The sequence below is a fragment of the Nicotiana sylvestris genome, chromosome 5, assembly GCF_000393655.2.
Source record: "Nicotiana sylvestris chromosome 5, ASM39365v2, whole genome shotgun sequence".
Taxonomy (NCBI): Eukaryota; Viridiplantae; Streptophyta; class Magnoliopsida; order Solanales; family Solanaceae; genus Nicotiana; species Nicotiana sylvestris.
The window spans coordinates 64655608-64664584 of record NC_091061.1 but is presented as its reverse complement, the minus strand read 5'-3'; the positions used below and the strand labels follow the sequence as shown (position 1 = coordinate 64664584).

Genomic DNA, 8977 nt, shown 5'->3' with positions numbered 1-8977 from the left:
CTAACTTTATATTTGTCCGAAAACTCTTCATGTTTCCGAGCAAAGAGGGGCAGCTGTGAGCACTTAATTTTTGCCCTACATGAAAATAACTCCTAAAAATAAACCAAAAATGATTTTTTAAGGGATTTTAGATGTTTTTATTAATTTAATTACGTTTCATGCATTTTTAATATTTTAAAATCATAAAAAATGATAAAAATATCACATTTTAATTTCATGTCATTTTAGGTCCAATTTGCATGTAGGAATTAATTTTATTAAGAAAAATCACAAAACAAATGGTCATTTTTACATATTTAGCTTTTAGTCTTTAGAAAGTAGTGTTTTTATTTAGTTTTAAGTTAATTAATTGTTTTAATAGATAAACAATTTTAATTTTCACAAATTAGATTGATTTAGGATTTTATTAGATTTTAAAATCAAAGAAAATGAAAAATAAAAAAAAAAGATTGTTTGATTTAGTTTTCCTACCCCAAAGTTAATTAGCCCAAATTCATGACCCAAATCCTTCAAGCCGAAAACATTGAGCTCATACCCATTGCCCATTTGACCTAACCTAATTCCTACCCTTATAAAACAATCCTAACTCCTAAAATCAAAAAAGACGTAGACCTAACGCCTAAGATGCCTAAGACTTTAGCGATCCACAGTTGATACACCAAGAACTCACCCCCATCGGATTTGGCTTCTCTTTCACATTTTGAAAAGCTTTTTCATCTTCTTCAACACTAGAAAACCAGGACATTCCATCACCAGCCCCTTAACTAGCGACACTTCATTTCTTCAACTCCACCACCAATTCCGGCCACCAGACGCCGCTGCTTCCCCCTTTAGATCCATCATCTTCCCTTTTCACTAAATTGAATAAACATACACAGAGAGCCACAATCCCTCCGCCCATTCCCTCCATTTGACAACCAAAACAGCCGCACCACCTAGCATGAGAGGAAGGGACGAAAAATTGGATAGAACCTCTGGATAAGAACTAGGGACAGAAATTTCAGTTCTTCTTCGTTTCTATTTGGACTTCAAATTTGAAATACAAAAATCAAAAATAATTTCAATTTCTGTTTCGATTTTCCTTCAAGGACTTTTTCTGAAATTTGGTTTTGAGTTCGTCGCCGATTTGAGCTGAGGTGCCGATTCGAAGGTGGCTCGTAACTCTGTTCGAGTTTGATCACGGTTTTGGATTTTGCTTGTAGCTGCGCTATCCGGTCCGTTGTAATATGCTGAAAATTTCATCAATTGAAAGCTTTATTTAAGGTCCATAATCTTCTCTTTCTCTTTGTTATAACTCTAGTTATGAGTGATTTCAAAATATGACGTTGTCTCATTCCTTCTAGGATTCCTATCTTTGTCAAAACACCAATGAAGTTGTTGGATTAATTTTAGTTAAGTTTAATTTTAGCTGATGGGTAGTGTTCTTTTTGTTAGATTTGAAATGGAAAGCTTGAATTCAAGACTAAAGTGTTAAAATAAAATGTTCCTTTTTTTGGTATTCTGCATTTTCTCCATAGTAATAATACTTGTAGGCAAGTTGGAATTTGATATTGAGACGTTTAATTAGTAAAGAGTGTACACCAAAATGATTTTTTTTAAATTGTAATTATTATCATGTTCATCAGTGTTGTTGTTTTGTTATTTTGATGATAATTTTAGGATGATTCTTATGGTTTGAACAATTGATTTGGTTATGTTACTTTAGTATGTCTCTGTAGTTTCTAAAAGATACAATCTTTTGTGATGAAATGACTTGATTCTCATTCTTATTTGGTCACTAATGAATCCTGGTATTCGCCTTTAGGAAGGATTTTGGAATATGTAGTTTAAACTTCATAAGCCTCATTTGGTAGCTTGCATCGGGATTTTAAGTTGGTAAAAGATGGAGAGTGATTTCAAAATATGACGTTGTCTCATTCCTTCTAGGCTTCCTATCTTTGTCAAAACACCAATGAAGCTGTTGGATTAATTTTAGTTAAGTTTAGTTCGATTTTTTTTATCTTGTTCCTTCTCTTTGCCTCTTGTTTGGGATTCCAGAAAACGTTTTGGCAAGTTTGAATTAGTCATTTTCATTATGAAATCTCTTTTCATGTTATTCTTTTAATTCTTAGTCATCGAGTCTTTATAAAATTCTTTATATCAATTTGGAATGTATATGTCATTAGTGGTTATGTCACTAAGAGTATTTTTATTTACGCTAAGGGGTGGTGATGTTTTCCTTTCTTTGAAGTTTTGAGTTGATGCATTAGTACTGATTTGATTGACTGGTTGTTTTCAAGATGACTTTTCTAAAATAGGTGTATATTTAGGCTTAACAATTTGATTTTCTGTCAGAAGAAAAGGAAAAAGAACAAAGGAAGAGAAAGTGATGAAAAGTTCTCTGCTAGCTTGAATTCCATTGAGTTGGTTGGAAATTTTGTGTAATAATGGTTATCATAGCATCTCATGCTTATTAAAATCAGTGAAATTTGAATTTCGTTTTCATAGTAGCCTACGTTAGTTCCCTAAGAGTCTCTAATGAGCCAACATCATATTTTTGATCCACTTCTCAATTATGCTACACTGTTATTGTTCTTTATCTTAGCGTGCTTTAGATGTTTCGGTCTAGTTGTTTGTTTTGTGTGGATCATTTGAACAAATTATTGTGAATGATATTGGGCCATAAGATGAGTCTTGGACCATAAGGAATTTGGCTAAGCAATAGATCATGTTAGCTAGCTTATTTGCTTTTCAATAATTTCTTGTTCATAAATTTGGCATCACAATAATCTCAGTGATTAGGAAAATAATTCAACTGTGCGAGTTGCTTTAGGTGCGACTTAATCTATCATTGTGATTATGTATACGTTCGCGTAATATAATTGCGAATTTAATTTTAAAAAAAGTAACTTCAGGGATGCATTCGCGCAACTTCAACCAAACTTTTCTTAATAAAATAAACAAAGCATTATTAATTGTGGACACGTTCGCATGACATGATTTTTGATGCGCCAAAAGAAAAGAGTATACGTACACGTAACTCAATTCTTTAATTACGAATAAATCAAGGGATTAAAAGCGGTAAAAGATGTGTAGTTAAACAATTTAATCCAAGTATAAATTACTAAGCGATCGTGCTAGAACCATGAAACCCGGGAATGCCTAACACGTTCTCCCGGGTTAACAGAATTCCTTATCTAGAATTTTTTGGTTCGCACACTTTTAAAAAAAAGTCGAAACTTCCTCGATTTAGGATTTAAAATAAACCGGTGACTTGGGACACCAAATAAATTATTCCAAGTGGCGACTCTGATAAATAAATAATCCCATATCGAATAATATCACTTAAATTAGAAAAACTCCTATATCCCCCTCGGGCGGGTAAAAAGGAGGTGTGACAACGCAGAATATTGATATGAGAATGGACCAACGAGTATTTAGTAATTGATTCAGGAAGAGTCTAGTTATGTCTAGACAAGAGGATACAGACAAATCAGCAGATTATGCAAGATAAACGTAGTAAACCCCAACACAGTGAATTCATTCTTGCAGATATGACATCATGATCCTTGAGAAATATTCCGATAGGAGTTGGGGTAATTAAAGGTACTGTATAAGTGTTACTGAAATAAAAGAAAGTGCCACTGGGGAGACAGTAAAAAAATTTCAGTTTAGAAGCAACCCTATGAGCACCAGGGCGCGAAGGTAAGTAACTAAGGATAATTATAGGCGAGTAAGAACATCAAAGATTCTTTCGCATATACGATGTAATAAGTTCGCAGCGTTACCGGAGTCAAAGGGTCTCCCTTAAGTACTACAAAGAAACACTACATGAGGAAATAAGGAAGAAGACTTCAACCTAAGCATAATGAACTAAAGAAATAATGGTCTTGTAACAACATTCTCACTAAAACATTGTATGCTCTCCATAGGAAAATGGCACATATTGTGGCTAATGAATAGGAAGAAGAAGGAAAAAAAATTAAAAGCTAATATTTGAGATCATATGATTTATAAGAAATTCCAGTATTCGCGGGAAATGAGATAAACCGTGTATTCATGCAACCAGTGGCACAACAACCAGGAAAAGTAACTGCTTATATTTAAAGACTACTGAGAAGGCACGAAAGAAAATCTATGGTGCTAGCATTTAAAAGGAAGATAGCGAGTAGTATAAATAGATATGTATAGGTCGCAAGCTAAAGTATGGTAGAACGACAAGGTTTTAGGTAGATTGGAGTAAGGATAAGAAAATGTGAGTGATAAAGTAACAAGAATAGGTAAGGCCTCCGAATTAAGCCCATCAAAACAAGAGAGCTGATGGTTTCCCTAAGTTATCGAAAGCTCGGTACAGCCTGAACGAACTCAGAGGAGTCTATGACTAGGTGAATATAGAAAAGATGGAATGTTGCTCTGGTAGTAGAATAAGGGTGTAATTGTGATAGATAAGTGGATGATGTTTAGGATTTTGATTGAGTAATGATTTAACGAAAGGGATTTCATGAATTGTACGAGATTAGTATACCCCCATAAGATGAATCACATTGGGATGCTATGAAATACGGTTATTGAAGTATAGTATTATCCCTAGATGGATCAGGCAAATAACTTTAGATGTTCCCCGATGAGACGTGAGCCCTAGTGACAATGTATTACGTAAGTGGTTTCAAGTTATCAATGGTAGATTATGGATCAACATTAAGGTGAATCAACAACGGATGGGAAAAAATTACAAAGTATGAAATGAGATTAGATCGTCATTCTTAAGAAGAATAGTAATGAAGCAGAACTAAAAGGACGTAGATTTATACATATATGATAAGCAACGAAAGAGTAACCTAGAGTTATGTAGCACACCTCGGTAATAATAAGCTGGAGTAAGTGTTATGGTACAGTATGACCTACCTAGATGCACTAAATCCATAAGGACAGATAACCAAGGCTATGAAACAAAATATAGCAATAGTCATATATTCGACAAATTACTAAGCGAAGAATTTCAGTGTACCTATAGATGCCCAGATGGACTGGTTGTCATAGTTCTGTATATGTTCACAAGGTGAGGCGTAGATATTGATTAAAAGCCTGAGGAAAAAGGAAAGAAGATTCACATAGGCACTTACAAGGTCAGAGTTGTACAGGCTGCATGAAAGAAGGTAGCAACAGTTACGAGATTAGAAGAATTCGGACAACAAGTCATGGTGTGAGAAAGAGGCCTAAAGGGGGGAATGCCCTAGCCTTGGGATTTACTCACAGAACAATTGCCCAGATAGAAAGTACAGTATTAAAGTATTCATAAAACCTATAGGATATGAGACTGATAAGCATAACAGCCAACATTCGAGGACGAATATTCCAAAGGGAGAGAATGATGTTACACCCTATGTTTTCGTGTGCAAAAGTACGTTGTAAGTCAATTGATGTAAGCTCAGAAATGAGATCATCCTTTAAAGTACATAAGTAAGTTAATCATGTTACCTTGGGAGTTACAAATATTTAATATCATGTATAACAAGTACCGAGATGGTTGGAAAGGCTTAGAAGCTAAACAAATTGAAGAAAATAAGTTTCGTCGAAAGTCGATAAGTTTGGAATGTTATAACATACACTTTGGGGTGATACTAGGGTTATTAAAATGATAAGGATGTTATGTTATAAGTTATTTTAGGATTATGATAGTCGTGTGTTACGTTTTGAAGTCAAGCGAGTTGTGGAACAAAAGTTGGCAAAGGCCATCACAAGTTATATTCATAAATGTGCTCAAAATCAAGTCAAATATAGTGGAGCTTTTCTCCCAATATTCTTGGAATTACGGGATGATACACATATCAAAAAGAAGATCTATGAGTATAGTTTCTAACATATTAAATGGTTTGTTGACACAACATCGAAGTAGAGAGATATTTGTAGTTTCGCGAGCCTGCACAGACTTCATAGGTGAGCAGTAGATGTTTCACTAAAGCTTCTTGAGCAATACATTTTATGTGTTATATGAGGTCTTTTTGGGACATATTTTATACCAAATTGAAGGTCTTGGAATCTAGTTTCCAACGCTCTTAATCATTCTCTCATACGACACCCGGGTAAAATGTTATAAGCGTTGGAAGTAGGACCAATGCTAGGGTGCCAAGTAGCACCTTTTTTACTTTTCAAAAAAGGAATATTTATATCCTTATCTCATCTCTTTCTTCAATTTTCCAGAGAACACGAACAAATAAGACCCCTAACTTTACCCTCAAGCTCTCCACAAGGGGTCTCAACAATATTATCATCTAGGGCACGAAATCAAGTAGCGATAACATTAAAACGATCCCTACGACGTAAATATCGCTATATTGCCTCTCTTTTTCTTTGTAGTTTGAGTTTTGAAAGGTATTTAATAGTTAAGAAAATGCCTTATTTATGTATTTAAGCTTTTAAATACGAAGGAAGGTTGATAAAGTCATTTTCTAATAGCTAGAATTCACAGGACGGTGATCGGAAGCCGTGAGTTCGAATTATTTGATTTTTTGTGGGCTGTTTTTGGGCTGTTTTGTGTTGCTTTTGGATTGTATATTTTTCTGTTGTTTAATGGAGTTTTAGAGGAGAAATGGTGTGGGGAAACACCACATAATTGAGAAATGGTGGATTAGTCGTTCTTTGTAACATTTTCAGCGTGTTTGCACTATTATAGTTGTCGTTTTGGGTATTATGTGATTGGGGTGTATTGAGCTGTTGTAAGCTAAATGTAACATGGATTTAGACTTGCATCTACTGTAGGAGGTAGTTATATTGTGTTCTTGCTTCTTCTTAAGATTATCTTGACATTGATTAAGTTATATGGATGGACTAGACATGACCTAGTGAATAAAGTTTCTAATTGAGGATAATTGGAGTTGTGGATTATTTTCCCTGTTATAAATGCATGGTATAAGGATCGAATCATTGATGAATGAATTTATTATCATGTTAATGGTACTATTAAGTTAAAGTAAGAAGTTTAGAAGGGGTGATACGGGGTATACAAACTCCAATTGGAGCTTGCCGCTCGTCATGAAATAGTTGTGACTTGTTTTTATTTTATGATGTCTTGTTATTAATAATTATGTATTGCTAGATTTCTCTGGTCATTGTTGTTGGTATATGGTATTGGAGGAGACTCTTGTTACAGGGGAGATACTGCCCAAATTTACATAACGAGCTACTAGTTTAAGTTGTGGACATAGCCTTTACTCAACACTGATTTTAAATCTCCTTATGCTATGGTAGATTGAGTTGAGTTGTTTGAAGAATTACTTGTAAGTTATTAAGGACTCAATATAGTTAAGGTATGTTAAGGCTATCCATTCTTATTTTTTGGCATAATCCATATGATACAAACAAAATGTGCAAACGCGAAACATTCACAAATGACTCTATTTATAGAAGTACCAAGGGTGCCTATGTTCTTGATTCCCCATGTGTCCTATTATTTTATCTTCTATTCATGAGTCTCAGAAAAATACGTAAGTTGCTAAAGTTTATCCGAAGGCATATTGATCTTATGACATTCCGAGAAATCTTACTGACTTTCTTCATTATGCATTGTATTTATTTATACATGTACATTGACCCATGACCAAATGGCATTACATACGTATATATTATATGTATATGGGATATGGGAAAAGTTTATGACGTTATATACGCACCACCACCTAATCAATTGGTATATGTTGATGATATTGCCCACAACGGCCGAGATGATGTGATGGGATGCCCTTAGAGGATTGATGATGCTATGTACACATATACCTATACATGATATGGCATTTAAACGCACATGCATGACAGTATAAATATTTCATGATTCACAGAGCTATTCAAACTTACAGTTGAGTACTTTACTCCATGTTTCTTTCATGTCTTTCATATACTACTTTTCATTCCTTACATACTCGGTATTTTATTTGTAGTGACGTCCCTTTTGCCTGGGGATGCTGCATTTTATGCCCGTAAGTCCTGGAAGACAAGTTGACAGTCCTCCTAGTAGGCTATAAGCTCAGTGGAAGGTGTTGGTGTACTCCACTTACTCCGGAGTTTCCTATTTGGTCAGTATAATTTGGACATGTATTGATTGGTATGTCGGGGCCTTGTCCTGACCTTTATGACGTTTATGTATTCTTAGAGGCTTGTAGACAGATGTCACGTGTATGGATACTTGTATGACCTTTTCGGCCTATATTTTGAGTGTACAAATGTTCATGTCGGCCCTATAGGCCCATATGTCACATGTATAAGTTTCTATATTATGTTAGGTCATCCTATATCTAGTATTCCATTATGTTTTATTCTGGTTATCTTGTGATGATACTTTTAGCCCATCTACCCATGATAGTATGATAAGAAGGATACAATATATTGGTACTCGATTGAGTTAGGCATCGGGTGCCTGTCACCGCCCTTCGATTTGGGTCGTGACAATAAGGTCATTAGTCTTTATGCTGTGATTTATTCACACAAAGTTGTTGAAGATGAGCCCTTTGTACAACTAGGAATGCACATTAGAATACCCTCTCTTTTTGATGGACATCACTACGATGAATGGAAGATGCGTATGGAATTATTTCTTCAAGCTACTGATTTTGGCTTGCGGATAATTGTCAATCATGGTCCAATTATTCCTATTAAAGTGGACAGTGATGGAAATAAGAACATCAAAAGAGAGGAGGAATATATTTATGAGGATCGTCAGATAATCCCAAAAAATGCTAAAGCAAAGGATCTGCTCTATAGGAGTCTGCCAATGAATGTTCTCTACATGGTGTCCTCATGCATCTCTGCTCATGATATATGGAGGACTCTGGAGGCTAATTATGAAAATGAAAACATTAAGGTTGCCTGATTGCAATTGAAGAAAGCAAGACAAAAAACGAAGTGATGGGAATGATGGCCATGAGTGACTGAGAGTCTGAAGATGAAGCAAATCGGGTTAGTATCTCTAATGTAAAAGAAAACATCCATGTTATATCTATAAAAC

General features: G+C 34.8%; 1 long non-coding RNA gene across 1 annotated transcript; it reads left to right on the top strand.

Moving 5' to 3' along the window:
- Positions 1–619: 619 nt before the first annotated feature.
- On the top strand, positions 620–8213 carry LOC138891078 (uncharacterized). Its single transcript, XR_011407389.1, has 2 exons — positions 620–1263; positions 7914–8213. It is a non-coding gene; the product is annotated as an uncharacterized lncRNA (long non-coding RNA).
- The last annotated feature ends 764 nt before the right edge of the window (positions 8214–8977 follow it).